Source organism: Chamaea fasciata, unplaced genomic scaffold (assembly GCF_029207755.1).
Source record: "Chamaea fasciata isolate MVZ Bird 193981 ecotype frontalis unplaced genomic scaffold, bChaFas1.0.hap1 SCAF_9, whole genome shotgun sequence".
In the NCBI taxonomy this organism is placed as follows: domain Eukaryota; kingdom Metazoa; phylum Chordata; class Aves; order Passeriformes; family Sylviidae; genus Chamaea; species Chamaea fasciata.
The window spans coordinates 30,906,099-30,922,183 of record NW_027094094.1 but is presented as its reverse complement, the minus strand read 5'-3'; the positions used below and the strand labels follow the sequence as shown (position 1 = coordinate 30,922,183).

Genomic DNA, 16,085 nt, shown 5'->3' with positions numbered 1-16,085 from the left:
TAAAATTCTGTTTTGTTTCAAGAGTCGGAAATTCCAGCCCAGAACAGATTCCTTTCAGCCTGTGATGCCTGGAATTGTGTTTATTGCTTTCAGCCATCAGCTATTTTTGGGTTTATTTCAGTTCTTTTAATCACTCAGAACTGTAGTCGTGCTCTGCACACTGGAAATATCTGTACAATATTCCTGTAACCTGCTGGGGCCACAGAGATCACAGCTACAGCTTCTCTGTTTGGAGCATTTAACTCACGTTGCAGTAATTTAACATTGCTTTATTTCCTGTTCTCATCCCAGTTTGGCAGCTCTGTCTCTAGAACATCAAATACTTTGTAGAACGCACTATGTTTCACTCTGTGTAGTAATGTGAAGCTCTTTTCTATTCAGAAATGGGATGTTTTATTAGGAGAAGCAAACCCTGTCAACTTTTAGCAACATCCCCATAAATTTCACTGGAATTAGGCACATAAATATTGTAAGGAAGCTTATGATATGTAACTTTCCCATAGCTATGGGTAAGCATTAAATAATTATTAATAATCCCCCCCAGAAAATGAAGGTAGTATTATTCTTTACAAAGTATACTGTATATATATTTATCAAAATCTAGTTTATTGAGTGTGGTAAATCAATAGAAGCATGTATTATCAACTAAAAGCATATATAGGAAAATCTGAATAAAAAATTATATATAAGAAGGAGTAAAATAATCAGCAGCATTCCGAAGCCCATGGAAACAGAAAAGAAACAGACTTGGGCAGGAGATATGTCCCAATTGTCAGGTCCTTTTTATCCCATTTGAAAACCATCCCTCCCAGTTTGGCCCAGTGAACACTAAAATCTTGCTTTCATCCTCAGAGAAGTTGATGTGGATCAAGTATCAATGGATCCAGCACTTTCTGGCACACCTGGGTTGATGCCTGGCACAGGTACACTTGAGTATGAGCCTTTTGGAATATCTTATTAAAATAAATACTGGACAGGAGTCAGTACTTCCCAGGACACCAGGCCACCTTCCACTGCTCTGATTAATTTGCTCTGATTAATTCTCTCCATTTGACCAAATAAAGCTTCTAAAACCCATTTACATTCTTAGACTGAAAGCTAGCATACCTCAAGGGTATTTTTGTTTTTTGCTGAGGCTTCTCTGTGTAGGGAAAAATAAAATTTTACTCGTCTAATGAAGAATGGCAACTGAGTGATGAGATGCAAATACATCAAGTGCAGCTCCCTGGACTGAGTGAATATCTGGAGCCAAACACCTTTATCAACTACCTCTGAAACCCAGTGGGTAAAGCTGGGTTGAAAATTAGCAAAAGGCTTTACCTGTTGAACCCAATCTGTAAGAAATTCAGCTACTTAATAATAATTCCTCTTTTTGCATCGCCCAAACAGAAACCTCTTCCACTAGAGCTTTTTTTTTTACTCCTTGCTGCTGTTCTCTAAATTGTGTCCACTTTTCTGACTGGTAGGGGAGCAAGCTATGCCCTTGTTCTGCAGGGGGAGAGGTTAATTTTAGCCTTCATAATTCCAAACACTCCTTGGCCTTCTCCAGGCTGCCATCGGGCCGTGAGAAGCTGGAATTAACCCGCACACCTCCCGAGCTCCACAGCAGCCCATCCAAAAATGACACTGGAGGCCGTGGCTTAGCTGCTGGGGGTCAGCACAGCTCAGGGCACGGCCATGGCTGATCCAGACACATGAGGAGCCCCTGAGGATGGAATTTTCCAACTCGTGCTGAGCATTTCAGTGATCAAATCCTTCCATGTGTGTCTTCACGCGCTGGGTTCTTTATGATCTGTCAGCAGCAGATTATACTCAGAGCAGGAGGGATGAAGGAGCAGTCCCTGATTTTAGGGCTGTGCAGAGAGAAACAGAAAATCCTGTTAAAAAATAAAAATGACCCCTGAATTCTGACACCCTCATAGCTGCCTTAAGAGGCAAAATATCCTGATTTTGGAGAATGCCGTCATCATCACAGCATCAGCACATACCAGCTCCGACTTCATCTTACACTGCTTTGGTTTATTCCAGACAGGATTACAACAGCTCTTCTGCTTTCATTAATCCAGTGCATCCGGTGATCTCCTTTTTCTTCCAGTTTCAAAGTCTTCCAGGAATTTGGGGGTTTGGCAGTACACCTTTAGTGCGGAAGCTTCCATTAAGGGGAAAATTTGGGGAAATTTTCCTTTTTCCCTAAATAAATGAAGCTATACCTTGTTCTGAACGAAGTCTGTATTTTCTAATTAGCCAGTACAATAATCAACCCAATACTGAGCAATGGCATTAAAGAAGTTAATTCAGAACATCTATTTGGACATTCAGACACGCTGCCTGCTGTACTTTCCTAGGCAGGGAAAGGTAGTGTGGGGAACTCTATGGCCTAGAAATACTAAATGCCAATAGCTTAATTTAAAAGAGAATTGGGGTCCATGCTGAGCTGTGCAGTCACATCTCTGCTCTGCAGCTGGATACCTGGAGAGATAGCTATAGACTGAAAACAGCACAGTTTTCTTAAACAACACAAGCACCATCCCCAGTCCTGGAGTGTAACTTCCATCTCTTCCTGGTAAAGCACTGAAATAGCAAATGTCTGCTTAAAAAATCAAGTTCAAGTCTCTACATCATTCAGGCAGTAACTCAATGGGTTACATCAAGGTGCTCAAGTTTACATCAACTCTTGCAGATCTCATTTCACACTGGCTTACAAACAGTCATAGAATCACAGAGTGGTTTGGGTTTGAAAGGACCTTAAAGCTCATCCTGTTCCACCTCCTGCCATGAGCAGGGGCACCTCCCACTATCCCAGGGTGCTCCAAACCCTGTCCAACCTGGCCTTGGACACTGCCAGGGAACAAGGGACAGCCACAGCTTCTCCGTGCACCCTATGCCAGGGCCTGCCCACCTTTCCTCACAGGGAATAAGTTATTCCTAATGTGCAATCTAAACCTACTCTCAGTTTGAATCCACTCCCCCCTGTGCTGTCACTCCATGCCCTGTCCAAGGTCCCCCTCCATCTTCTGTCTCCACAGAATCCCGGAGGCTGGAAAATCCCTCCCAGCCCATGGAGTCCCAGCTGTGCCCGATGCCCACCTTGTCCCCAGCCCAGAGCACTCAGTGTCACCTCCAGCCCTTCCCTGGACACCTCCAGCCATGGGCACTCCAAACCTCCCTGGGCAGCCCCTGCCAAGGCCTCAGCACCCTTTCCATGCAGAAATTCCTGCTGCTGTCCAAGCTGAGCCTCCCCTGGCACAGCCTGGGGCTTTTTCCTCTTGTCCTGTCCTGCTTTCCCTGAGAGGGGAGGCCACCCCCCAATATCTTTCCAAATCTCTTCAGGGACTGGAAGGCCACAGTTAGGTCACCCCAAAGTTTCTCTTCTCCATGTTGAATTATCCCAGTTTTCCCAGCATTTCCTCACAGCAGAGCTGCTCCATCCCTCTGATCATCTTGACTTGCTCCGACAGGTCCATCTATGTCCTTCCTGTGCTGGGGACTTAGTGCTAACGGAGCAATATGAGTTTTAAATGGAAACCTGCCACTGCTGGTTTATTTTCAACACATCACACTCATAGGGAAGACCAATAAGCAGCAGAAAATGGGCTGAAGAAGTGAAGTTTGTAAGAGAAAAAGAGAGAATAACCAAAAAAAGGACTTAGCCTGTGAACATGAAACCCAGGAATTATTAAGAGCCATCTTTTATTCACATAGGATGCTAGGGTTTTTAAGACTGAAGGTCCAAGGCAGTAACTTAGCACATTTTAAAGCTGTCTACACCAATGGGTATTGCAGTAAATTACTGCCATCTCAAAATACAGCGTATGCACCTACCTATATGATTACTCATAAAATGTTGTATTTTAACCTAAACTAAATATATCAAATCTTATTAGGCCATAAATCTAGGTATATTTATGTTTGTAAATTACTTAGATCATTTATTCAGAAAAAAGAAATTATTTAAGACATGCAGTATAGTGTGATATCATTCAAAAGCAGCAAGGCTATAGCACTGTGTGTTTCTGGCAAAATACAACAAAGACGTATAGACACGGAAATAAAACGCTTGTATTTACTATTAATGTTCTTCCCTCTACATTGACTATCAATCATCAAGGTATTAACATCACTCAAGAAATGGCATGCTGTGAGAAAATTATGATAATTCATTCTGTAATCCATATTTCTATGAATATATGAAAAAAAAATGGCAGCAATTTAGGTGGGTTCCCTCCCCCCTGCCTAGAAAATTTTATGGGTTATTTTCAGGAGGGAAATCTATACTGCCTTGAAAATGTGTAACTAAATTCACAATGAATGAATAATCTTCCATTGATGTGGAAACCCCCCTCCCTCCCCGACACATTCCTGAGTTTTCCAGTCGCACTTTGCAAATGGATTTGCTAAGTACTCGTCTTACAGGAATCGTTTCCAGCTCCTCAGGGGAGAGAGACAGCGAAGGTTTGCTGCACACAACAGCAACATGCAGGAGTTAGTGAGGAGTGAGAGAAAGAAGGATTCTTTGGGATTGCCAAGGGAGTTTGAAGTGTGCAGCCTGACTATCAAAAGTCAAATCGGGCCCAAATCAGGAAGTTGATATTCTTCAATTACTCTAGCTTGGGTAATAGCAACATGGAAGACCCAAATATATCCTTGTATCATCTTTTATAGGATTATGCAAAAGTGAGAAACAGGGAGCATGTGGAGCAATGTCTGGAAAACAAGACAGAAATGGCCTTGAAGATGCTACCCCAAGTTTTGTTGGAATTCTTCATCATCCCTCATTCAGAGGATGTTGGGATGAAATGCTTGATGGAACCGCTCTTCTTCCCTTGGTAAGGGTTTCTAGAGCATTGAGGCTTCACAGTTGGGCACAGGGAGACTTTGCTTTCACTGAAAAGCATTTGGCGAGATAATCTGGACTAAAGTAGAGCTTTGGGTTTGGCAATAGAGCCCTCTTACTCTTTCCATCCTGTTTTCCAGAAAAAAAATTGAAAGAAACAAGACATTTAGTGTTCCATACAGTAAAAAAGGTAAGACATGAATCACGTGAGTCAACATATTACAAAATATAAAATATAATCAACATTTTTGATGCTGGAGCACTAAGAAGTGCCTCCACCTTGGCTTCAGACCAGCTGCAGGCCAGGTGCTTTCAGAGAAGGGGAAATATGCCCATAAACTCTGCAGTGCTTAAGAAATTAATCTCTCTTCTTAATGAGCAATTAGAAATAGGTATTTAACCAAGTAACAGACCTCAGCTTCCAAATCCCCTGGTGTTTAAATAATACCTTGAGTAGAATGCTCCTTTCAGACTAATTTCCCCTGTGACACTTTACCTCCCAAGAAGAGCACCTAGTGACTCTCTGAAGCCCCAAGGTGTCCCTCCAAGGCAGAACCTTCAGTGCCTGGGCAGTCCTGGGGACCATTTCTGTCCGAGAGCTTTCAAGCACACTCCTGGAAATACGCTGGTTTTTAACTGCACACTCTGTGAGAAGGAAAACACCCCCTTCCCAGCAGTTCATGGACAAGCAGGTCTCACCATCCACTGGGACACACTTAAAGGGACACCCGTGACTGGGAATTCTGGTTCTGCTTAGTGCAGGGTTATTTCCCACCAAAAAAAAAAGAGAATCCCAGAATACTTTGGGTAGGAAGGGACCTTAACGCTTATCCTGTTCCACCCCCTGCCATGGGCAGGGACACCTTCCACTATCCCAGGCTGCTCCAAGCCCTGTCCAGCCTGACCTTGGACACTTCCAGGGATCCAGGGGCAGCCACAGCTGCTCTGGCCACCCTGTGCCAGGGCCTCCCCACCCTCCCAGGGAGCAATTCCTTCCCAATGTCCCACCCATCCCTGTCCTCTGGCAGTGGGAAGCCATTCCCTGTGTCCTGTCCCTCCATCCCTTGTCCCCAGTCCCTCTCCAGCTCTCCTGGATCCCCTTTAGGCTCTGGCAGGGGCTCTGAGCTCTCCCTGGAGCCTTCTCTTCTCCAGGTGAACACCCCCAGCTCTCCCAGCCTGGCTGCAGAGCAGAGGGGCTCCAGCTCTGGAGCATCTCCATGGTCTCTTCTGGACTGGCTCCAACAGGTTAACTTCCTCCATGCGTTGAGGCCCCACACTGGACAGAGTCCTCCAGGTGGAGACATTTGGTGAGTTCTGACACAGCTACAGCCTTGTGCTTCCTATTTCTCTTTGGAGGCTGCAGAACACCCCTATAATTTATATCACCAGAGTTACTGAGGCGTGGTGGCTGAGCTGAAAACTCTCCACACAGGAGAACAGCACTGGAAGTTCCTTCAAGGCCTCCAGAGTGTTGGCAAGAGCTCCCTTCACAGCACAGCAGTGCCCTGGGGGGATTCTTCAAGGAAAACATCTCCACTTTTAAATTGGAAGTATCTAAACACTTTGTTTCTCCAGATTTAGTGTCCTCCCTGGCCTTTTTGCTCTCTCTGTCCCTGCTCCAAGTGATGCTCTCCTGTATGTGCACATGGAGAGGGGGTAACAGGGAAAGGGTTTTCTGGGAGAGCCCACTGTACCACGAGCTTCTCTTTCCACTTTTCCTGCCTCAACTCTGTGGAGACTCAGACTGGGTACTAAATACTCAAATCTAATCCATTCCAGCAGAAAGAACATGGCTGGACAGGAAAATACCAAAGATTTAAAGGTGTATTTATTTGCTGTATACTTGAAATGAAGACAGGTTTGTCAGATAATGTAGTATTTTAAAGCAATTTTTAAAAAATCAGTCTTACAAAAATTATTTTTTCTTCAAATGTAGCATGAGCTACATTACTTCTGTCCACACAATTTCTTCGGAATCTTTATTTTGATTTAAATATACAAAATTTAAGCAGTACCTTAGATTTTTTCCACCTCCAGAAGTTGTTCGTATGTTCCTTCGTGGATTTTAAAAGGCTCATTTTAAAAATTAACACATCAAACTTCAATTTTTTCCCCCAGTGGGTTTGGCTAATCTAAACCAGTTGATATTGCTGTAAAGTGTTGAGCTCATTTTGCAATGTGATATGAAATATGAAAAAATACAAAAAATTATGCCATTAATCTAATTCAAGCTTTGCTGATACTCACTAGATATTTTACTGGTGTTTGCCTGAAAAATGATCTTTGTTCTCCTTATTGCAATAGATCTTATTGAAACATCTATCAGGAAGCTTTTTTTTTCAGTAACAGGGAAATAATAGCAAATAATACAGTAAAAATCTGTCAGATATATATATATACTGCATTTAAAACATTTTAAACACTGCATCTCCTTCATTTTCTTCCTAACAACTCCATTTTAACTTTGGCCATATGAAAAAAAAAAATGATAAAAATTGAGAGGCACAGCTACCTTTGGTGCAGACCTGGGCTGTCACGTGTTTGATCTGGTCAGTCAGACTGGACATGCCAAATGTACATCTGGAAAAGGATTCCACATGTGCACATTCTGGAATTTAACTTCTCAAGTTTTGGCCGCAGAAGTTCCCTCTACATCTGCAAAATTGTTGCCCTCATCCAGCAGTGCCATAACTCCAGCTCAGCTGGTGGAAGTGGCTCAGCCAAGAACCCCTGCAATGCCCAGCCCAGGCATTCCTACAAGCTAAATACTGGGAGGAGCAAGGCTTTGCTACCTATAAAATACAGGAAATCTGCCTTAAAAACAACACACATGTTCAATGGCAATTTTCTGGCGTTGACCCCACTCCTGTCAAACTCCGGAAGTGGAGCAGGGTGCTCTGCCTGGAGTGGGGGCAGAACAAGTCCAGTAATGCCCCATTTTTAGAGCTGTCAGTGGCAGACGGAGAAGTGGACATCATCCTGGCTTTGGGATGAATAGAGCTGAAAGCAGCTTGACTCATCAATCCTGAAGTGAAAAATCCTGATAGCGAGCTGAAGATATGGCAGAGCTGATAAGGGAACAAAGAAGTCATCCCACTGATACCTTATCTAAATCTGCTCCCTGACACCACTGGCCTGGGGACACCTGACTGACAGGAGGTTTCTTTAGACTGCAGAAACCCAGACCCACTTTTTAATGGGGGGATCTTCTAATAAACCCCTTCCTGGGGTGTGTGTGGAATGCCTCCCTGGAGTGAGGATATCCCTCAAGGTCACTCCTACAGGCTGAGCCAAAGAAATATACCCAGAGTCCTTGGTCTGGGTGAGTGACATCAATCTCTACCTACTAATTGGTTTTGTTGGCTTTAATATCACTGCATCAATATTGTCTTAACAATAGTGCACTGTGCTGATAGTTATAGCTCCTGTACTGTGCAATAAATCATTCTGATTAACACCTTTTAGTCTAATCATTATCATAACATATCATAATACTTATATGTTTTTCCTTTAAAAAGCAAAATTTTTCAATTTGCTGTAATAGAAGCACTGGAGTACCAGGCTAATGACTGTGATTCTAAATGACTCTACACATGTAGCATTATCATGAACAAGCAAATATTGATTCTCAGAGAATAGAAACAGTTCAATAAAGTATTCTTCAGCATCAGTAATAAGGCATGTCCAATAAAAATTAATTATTTTAAGGATAATTTACTAAATATGTACTTGTTTATTTGAAGCTCATTTGGCAATTTGCTTCCCAAGCAGCAAAATTAGACAAAGTTAATTTTTATTACAGTAATGTCAACCAGTATCAGAAAACTGAGATCAGATGGGTTTTTGGCAGTCAAAGCCCTCCTTTGAGAAATTATAACGAACAAACATATTTTGGCAGATGGGACTACAACATCTCCCACGGGCAGAATTTGGGTACTTTTTGTGAGGTTAAACATTCAGTGTTTCAAAGTAGAGTAAATTATTTTCCTGTGTGTTCCTTTTGCCTGCCACCCACCCACATCCCTCACTATAAACAGCAGAAACATGCAGGGGTGGTGGTGCAGAGATAGCCACATGCAATCTCTACGCACACTTCCAGCAAAAGGATCCAGGAAATCTTCCAGAAAATCTTCCAGAAAACCTTTCATGAAAGACTTTGGTGGACAGAGAGATAACGGGGGGACACTCTAGCACACGTGGGGTCCTGTGGCAGAGAAGTGGGTAGGGGACACTGGAAGGAGGGGATGTTGTGCAAGCTCAGAGAGACAAGTGAATGCTCCAGAGTCCAGTGTATTGTTCAGAAAGAAATCCTAAAAAAGTTTTTAAATGCCATTACACCCACAGAATCATACAATCTAAAGGCTGGAAGGGACCTTCCAGATCATGCAGTCCATGCACCATCCATCCAGCACTGCCAGTGGACCCCTAAACCACATCACCCAGCAACAGATCAAGACATGTCTTGGACACCTCCAGGAGTGGTGACTCCACCACTTCCCTGGGCAGCCCCTTCTAATGCCTGACAACCCAAACAGTGAAAATTGGGGTTTTTAATATCTAATCTGAATCACCCCTGTCTCAGCTTCAGGCCATTTCCTCTGCTCCTGTCACTGAAGGCACAGCAAGAGACAAGCCCCACCTCACTCCACCCTCCTGTCAGGGAGTTTGGAGAGTGAAGAGGGGCCCCCTGAGCCTCCTCTTCTCCAGACTGAACAGCTCCCTCAGCCATTCATCAGACTTGCTTTGTGAACCTTTCATGAGCTTTGTTGCCCTTCACTGGACACACTCCAGAACCCAAATGTCCTTTTAAAGTGAGGGGCCCAGAGCTGGATGCGGCGCTCGAGGTGTGGCCTCACCAGTGCCCAGTACAGGGGGACGGTCACTGCCCTGGTCCTGCTGGCCACACTATTGCTGATACAGGTCCAGATGATGCTCTTGGCCTCCTTGGCCCCCTGGGCACACTGTTGGCTCATGTCCAGCTGCTGTTGACCATCAGGGCCCATAGATTTGTGAGTGTCTGTTTGGCAGAGCAGGTCACCAACCATCATCGGGATTGTGGGATACATTCAGCTCCCCATCACTAACTTCTGGCTCTGGGGGCTGGATACCCTGAGGTCAACTGGTCCTGATATTGAAGACTGAGGCAAATAAAACATTAAATACCTCTGCCTTTTGCTTATCCCCTGTCACTGCACTCCCCTCTTCATTCAACAAATGAGCAAGGCTCTCCTTGACCCTGCTTTTGCTCTCAAGGCATTTATAGAAACTTCTTTTGTTGTTTTTAACTGCAGGCCAAATCAAGTTCTAGTTGGATTCTGGTCCTTCTAATCTTTTCCCTACACAACCTTCCAACATCCTTATGGTCCTCCCAAGTTGCCTGATCCTCATTCCAGAGCTGATAGATTCTCTTTTTTCCCTAAGTTCCAGCCCAAATTCTCTGTTTAACCAGGCTGGTCTTTTTCCCTGATAACAACACATGGGGACAGCCTGCTCTCAAATATTTAACAATTCCTTTTCAAAGTACATCTGGCCTTCCTGGAATCCTTTGCCTTTCAGGACTAACTCCAAAGGAACCCTGTCAATCTCGCTGTGCACTGGCCACTTCATCCCACAAACCTGGCTGAGGGGATTTAGTGTCTCTTGATTTCATTTTTTAAAAAAATCTTAATGCAAATGAATAAGTTTCAATGAAAACCTACAATAACCCTTACATCCTAATGCTTAAAAGAACTTTCAAATTTTAATTTCACAGAGTTCTATAGTTCTGGCTCAAATTTCACAAAATCACACAAGAGAAGGAACTTACACAGATCTCTTCCAGAGGCGATCAGCAAGTTTGTATCACACAGAAATTATAAAAACTGACATTTTTCGATGGGAAGTTCATTTCTGTCAATGAGAAGCATGTTCCAGAATTCAGGACAGCTTCTTCCATTTTGCTGGAACTCTGTCCTTAACTGTGCTATCAACCTCAAGGAAATTCAAGTTACAGCTCTTCTGTTCATGAGGGAATATCAACTTCCAAATTACATTATTCCTCCCAAAAACAAACTCTCCCTCACTAGAAGTAAGATATTTTACCAGGAATGACAGAAAGCCTCTTAAGTCCACTGCCCTTGCTGATGGACCATTCTAAGGAGCAAACTGTGTTCAGGGAATAAAAGAGCATTCCAGAAGTCTGTCATTTACAGATGGTTCCAGGGATTGCTGTTGTCTCCGTGTGTTATGATTTATTGTTTAATCACTTAGCACTGACAGCTCCTGGAAAGCAATAACGTTAAAGGGCACAGGTTAACTTGTACTGTGTTGCCAAACACTTTTTATACTGTTAAAACTTTTGTTAAACGTGTAAATTCTTTTGAGCTTGTAAATGTCAGGACTTCAGAATTCCTGTACTACAGCCTGTGCAGCAGCTGGGGAAAGTATCAGGTTTTCCCACATGCATCCCCATGTAGCAAAATATAAAACCTTGTAATTCATTAGGTGACAGATAAAATACATGAAATATTCATTCTATTATATGCAACAGCTCAAAGCGACATTATAATTTTCTTAAAACCTGAACACAGGCAATTTTGAGAAGAGAAAGCCTGTACAGCAGAGCTTTCAATAATCACTGTGGAACTCCTCTGGAGTTTATTGGTGTTTCACTGAGCTGGATGTAGTGAACTGAGCAGAAACGTGTGAGCAACCTTGAAAACTGTCTGTGAATCTCCTCCTAGAGATTAAGGTCACACATAAAATTTAGGGACAACTGCATTAGCAAGCAAATAATAAGCCAGAGTCAATTTAAAAAGCCTTTCATGATGAGTGTAAAACCAGCCACAGGGTAGAGTTATGGCTGAGAGCACAGGAACTGCCATTTCGCACACACCCATCTTTAACTTGCCCTCACAGGATGGGAAAAAGGTTCTGATGAAAGCAAAAACTTCTCAATCAGTGGGGGAAGGTGGAAGAACCCCCTTGCCATTGCTCAAATCCTTCTAGGGAGATGTGTGTTAAACTTATGTTTATCAAAAGATGGGTGGATGACACAGAGCTGTTTTTCTTTATAAACAAGCACGTTGACACTCCTTGGTCACCTTCAAACCTTAAAATATCCTTCTGCCTCACAGTTTAAATACAGCTTCCCGACAGTTCCCATGACAGAACAGTTACACTTGATCATCTTGTGTTTGCCTTGATCTAGTTTTGATCACACCCAAATGCTGTGACTCATGAGGAAACCAGGCCAAAGCTCCCAGGATGGACTAGCTCAGAAGAGCCCAAGACAAAGCCAGGAAAAGGGGTGGGCACTCAGCAGGTGTTCAAAGCACAGCTAAACCCTCAATGAGCTCTAGTAAAGGTATTTACACCTCCCAGCCTTCCCGAAGTAAAACAACAGAGTGAAAGCCTCTGGCACTCACAATGGATTTAATACGGGCAAGTTTTGCTAGCAAGTTCCACACTCCCTCCCTCTATGTTAACTACAAGGAATGTGTTTCCAGCAAAAGAAACCAAGAAACTTTTCTTGATTACATAAGCAAAACTGTTACCCAAGTTTAAATACCACTACCCAAAATAAACAGTCGCCCATAATCAAGTCTCTGGGTAGCTAATGTAAGTTCTGTGAATACTGAATTTATGCACTGGTCAAGTGTCACAGCTGTAGCAGTTTTATAACTGGTGCATAATTCCAGTCTTACAGGAGGATATTCCTACCTTACTGGCTGTCTGACAACACATGTGACAGAAAGGCCAGTTCTCACCAGACAGTGCCTGAAAGGTACGACAATACAGAAATAAATCAGTATGGATCCTGCTGTACACAATGCATTGCATGGGCAGATCCCTAAATGGTGTAAATGAAAACAAACCCACCTGGCTTAATTAACTGTAAAGTGCGAATGCATTTGGGATTGAGGAAGGTGCAAAAATATAGGGCCTCCTGAAGCTAAGCAGGTCCTGCTGTGCTCCCTTTTCGAGGGCTCACAGTCTTGAAATAGGTGTTAAATGAGTCCAGGAAGCCCTTTCCTAATCTTGCTGATGCTCCTGTTACTTCGTCGAGGTAGAATTTGCCTTCACTACCCATTTAGGGGGAGATCGTGATAGTGTTATGTAGTTTGGGCATTAAAAGTCCTTTCCCTCCTGAAAATGCCCCAGGAAGAGATCCTGAAAATACCAACACTTTGAGTGTGACATGTTCTGGGATGAAACATCATTGCTACATACCAGCATCGTACATAACCTCACGTTTCACACCACACCAGTGCATTTTTTGTCTCTGCTGTTTTACTTTATTTCCTAACCCACCACCTCTTTAAATGTGGTTGGGGGTTTTTTTAACTATTCAATCAATATAAAATAAATGCATTCAAGCAATGGAAACTCTTCCCTTGTTTTGTTCTCCAGGTGAAGAAGAGAATTGAAACCTGAGAATTTGAGGTCATGTTAGAATAACCAAAAAGATCTTATACCTACATGTTTTTGCTAGAGGTTAACTCTGCCTTTGCAAGCACAAGTTCTGTGCTCAAAGGTGTTTTTAGAAGGTGTTAAAAATGGTACTTCTACATTTTTTAGCTTTTCTTTACACTACACTTTACTACAGAGCGTAGTGCATGTGACTGTTACCGATAACGATTGACATAAGGAAGAGTTGAGAATTTTGAAGGTAAATGTAATAAATTAGTGTTTGAGAATATGAGAGGTAGTGATTAAACACTGAAGAAGTGAACTTCTTGAATGTAAAATGGGACATCTGTTCCTTTGCTTTCCAGTCTGCTTGGTTGGGGTTTTTTCTGTCATTTTGTAGCATTTTCTCCATTCCATCTACAGCATCCCAGTTTTTCTCCCTTCAACTCCCTGCAACTATTTCAGCTCAGCAACCTTCTGCCTTCCTGTCTTAGAGCACATTTTCACATTGCTTGCCTAATAAATGACAGTGTGGCATTGTTTCTGCATGTTCCAAAATACCACTTCTCTCTTCCTATTTCCTCTTTTAATAGGGATTCCACGTGTGCTCAGGGACCACTGTGAGCTCCTTAAATTTACTCAGCAAAAGCAGTATCAGCACATCAGCCTGTGCCATGTATGAAAGGTGTGCTGGAGCAGGGGCATGTAGAGATTTATCTGCCTCAGCTGGTCTCCCCTATCCAGGGAACACCTCACGCTCCTTGGACACCAAATTTGGTTTGGCATCACAGCGATCACTGGGATTGCTGGATGGTCATTAAAGACACTGTGTGAGGCTACTACACACAGGAGGGCACCAAGCAAAAAGATCTAAGGGAAACTGGCCCCTGAATAAGATGAAATCACAGAATCCCAGGATCACTGAGGCTGGAAAAAGCTACCAGGATCACCAAGTCCCAGCTGTGCCTGATGGCAACATTGTCCCCAGCCCAGAGCACTGAGTGCCACCTCCAGCCCTTCCTTGGACACCTCCAGCCATGGGCACTCCAAACCTCCCTGGGCAGCCCCTGCCAAGGCCTCAGCACCCTTTCCATGCAGAAATTCCTGCTGCTGTCCAAGCTGAGCCTCCCCTGGCACAGCCTGAGGCCGTTTCCCCTTGTCCTGTCCCTGTTCCCTGGGAGCAGAGCCCGACCCCCCCTGGCTGTCCCCTCCTGTCAGGAGTTGTGCAGAGCCACAAGGTCCCCCCTGAGCCTCCTTTTCTCCAGGCTGAGCCCCTTTCCCAGCTCCCTCAGCCTCTCCTGGGGCTCCAGCCCCTTCCCCAGCTCCCTTCCCTTCCCTGGACACGCTCCAGCCCCTCCGGGGCTCCCTGGCCAGGAGGGACAGCACTGGGCACAGCCCTGGAGGTCCCTCGGCAGGGCCAGCCCAGGGGACGGGCCCTGCCCTGGGCCTGTGGCCACCCCATGGCTGGCACAGCCCAGGGGCCATTGGCCCGGTGCCCCCCCGGGCACCCCTGGGCTCCTGTCCAGCCGCTGGCACAGCACCCCCAGGGCCTTTCCCCACGGGCCCTTTCCAGCCCCTGTGCCCCAGCCTGGAGCTGCAGGGCCCGGGCTGAGCCCAGGGCAGGACCCGGCACTCGGCCTTGCTGACCCTCAGCCCATGGATCCAGCCTGATCCCTCTGCAGAGCCTCCTGCCCTCCTGCACACCCACACGCCCAGCTGGCTCCGTGTTCTTTGAGAAGTTACTGAGGGTGCCCTCAATCGCTTCATCCAGATCATCAGTGGAGACATTAAACAGAAGTAAATGACACAGTGCCCCAAGCGTCCTGGAAAGGACTGGTTGGGTGATGGGAACATCCAATTCCACAGCACATCTGAACCACATAAACCCCCATCACCTTTGTTTGCCTTGCTCACTCTTCCTCCCAGCAGAGTTTACCTACCTGGCTCAAAATTCAAGACTTGACATTCCAACAGTTATAAAATCTGATTCAGAGCTCCCATCAATAACCACAAGAGAATGCAACAGAAGGTGCTGTAAAAACAATGAAAAAGAAACAGACTGGGGGCTTTTGAAATCAAAATCCGTAGTTATGACAAGTCTGTAAACAAATTAAAGGAGGAGAGAGAGGTATGTAGCGAAGAGACAATAGTTATGAATAATTTTACTGCTCCCCATGTTCAAACTGGCCCCAGTTTATCTATCCAAAGTCAAGGCTGGATAACAATGGATTGCAGACATCAGAGACAGGTTTTAAAGGGGGACTATGAACTAGAGAAGGAATGACATGGAACAAAGATGTTTGTAGGACAGAAATTCACACTCCCAAAGCAGCTACTTATAAAAAAAGACATAGAAGTGATGGTGTGAAATGTGTGGGGCGGGATCGATGATTAAGGCAAACAGTATGGGCACAGTAAAACTCACAACAGTGATCTTAGGATGGGACTTACAGAATTCCTCATGCCAATGGCTCAGAAAGGTGAAAACCAACAAAAACAAACAAACAAACAGAAACACCCCCCCCCCCCCCCCCCCCCCCCCCAAAAAAAAGAAACTTGTGTTTTTATATGAGAAAGGAATCAGAGGAGAGATTTAAACCAGGTGAGGTGGTGAAACCAATCACAGGTTGTGCTGTTAAGTCTTATTGGGAGATAACTAATGATCTATTATGTACAATTTACATTTCTGAGGTAAGTTGTATTTAAGAGAACAAAATGTTCCAAAAGCAGAATAAATACTGTGTGCCATTCACTAGTGACACAAACTCAAACAGATGTCTTATCTCTAATTAACACATATCCTCTAAAATTATTCACATGTGCTCCTTCCCGGGATTGTTTTCAAAGAACAGGTGAATGA

At 44.2% G+C, this 16,085-nt stretch overlaps 1 long non-coding RNA gene across 1 annotated transcript; it reads right to left on the bottom strand.

The window, feature by feature from the left end:
* Nucleotides 1-1,828: 1,828 nt before the first annotated feature.
* Nucleotides 1,829-15,182, bottom strand: LOC136294275 (uncharacterized). The gene is made up of 3 exons (XR_010722353.1): nucleotides 15,166-15,182; nucleotides 12,536-12,592; nucleotides 1,829-1,853 (listed from the first exon to the last, which is right to left on the bottom strand). It is a non-coding gene; the product is annotated as an uncharacterized lncRNA (long non-coding RNA).
* Nucleotides 15,183-16,085: the final 903 nt, after the last annotated feature.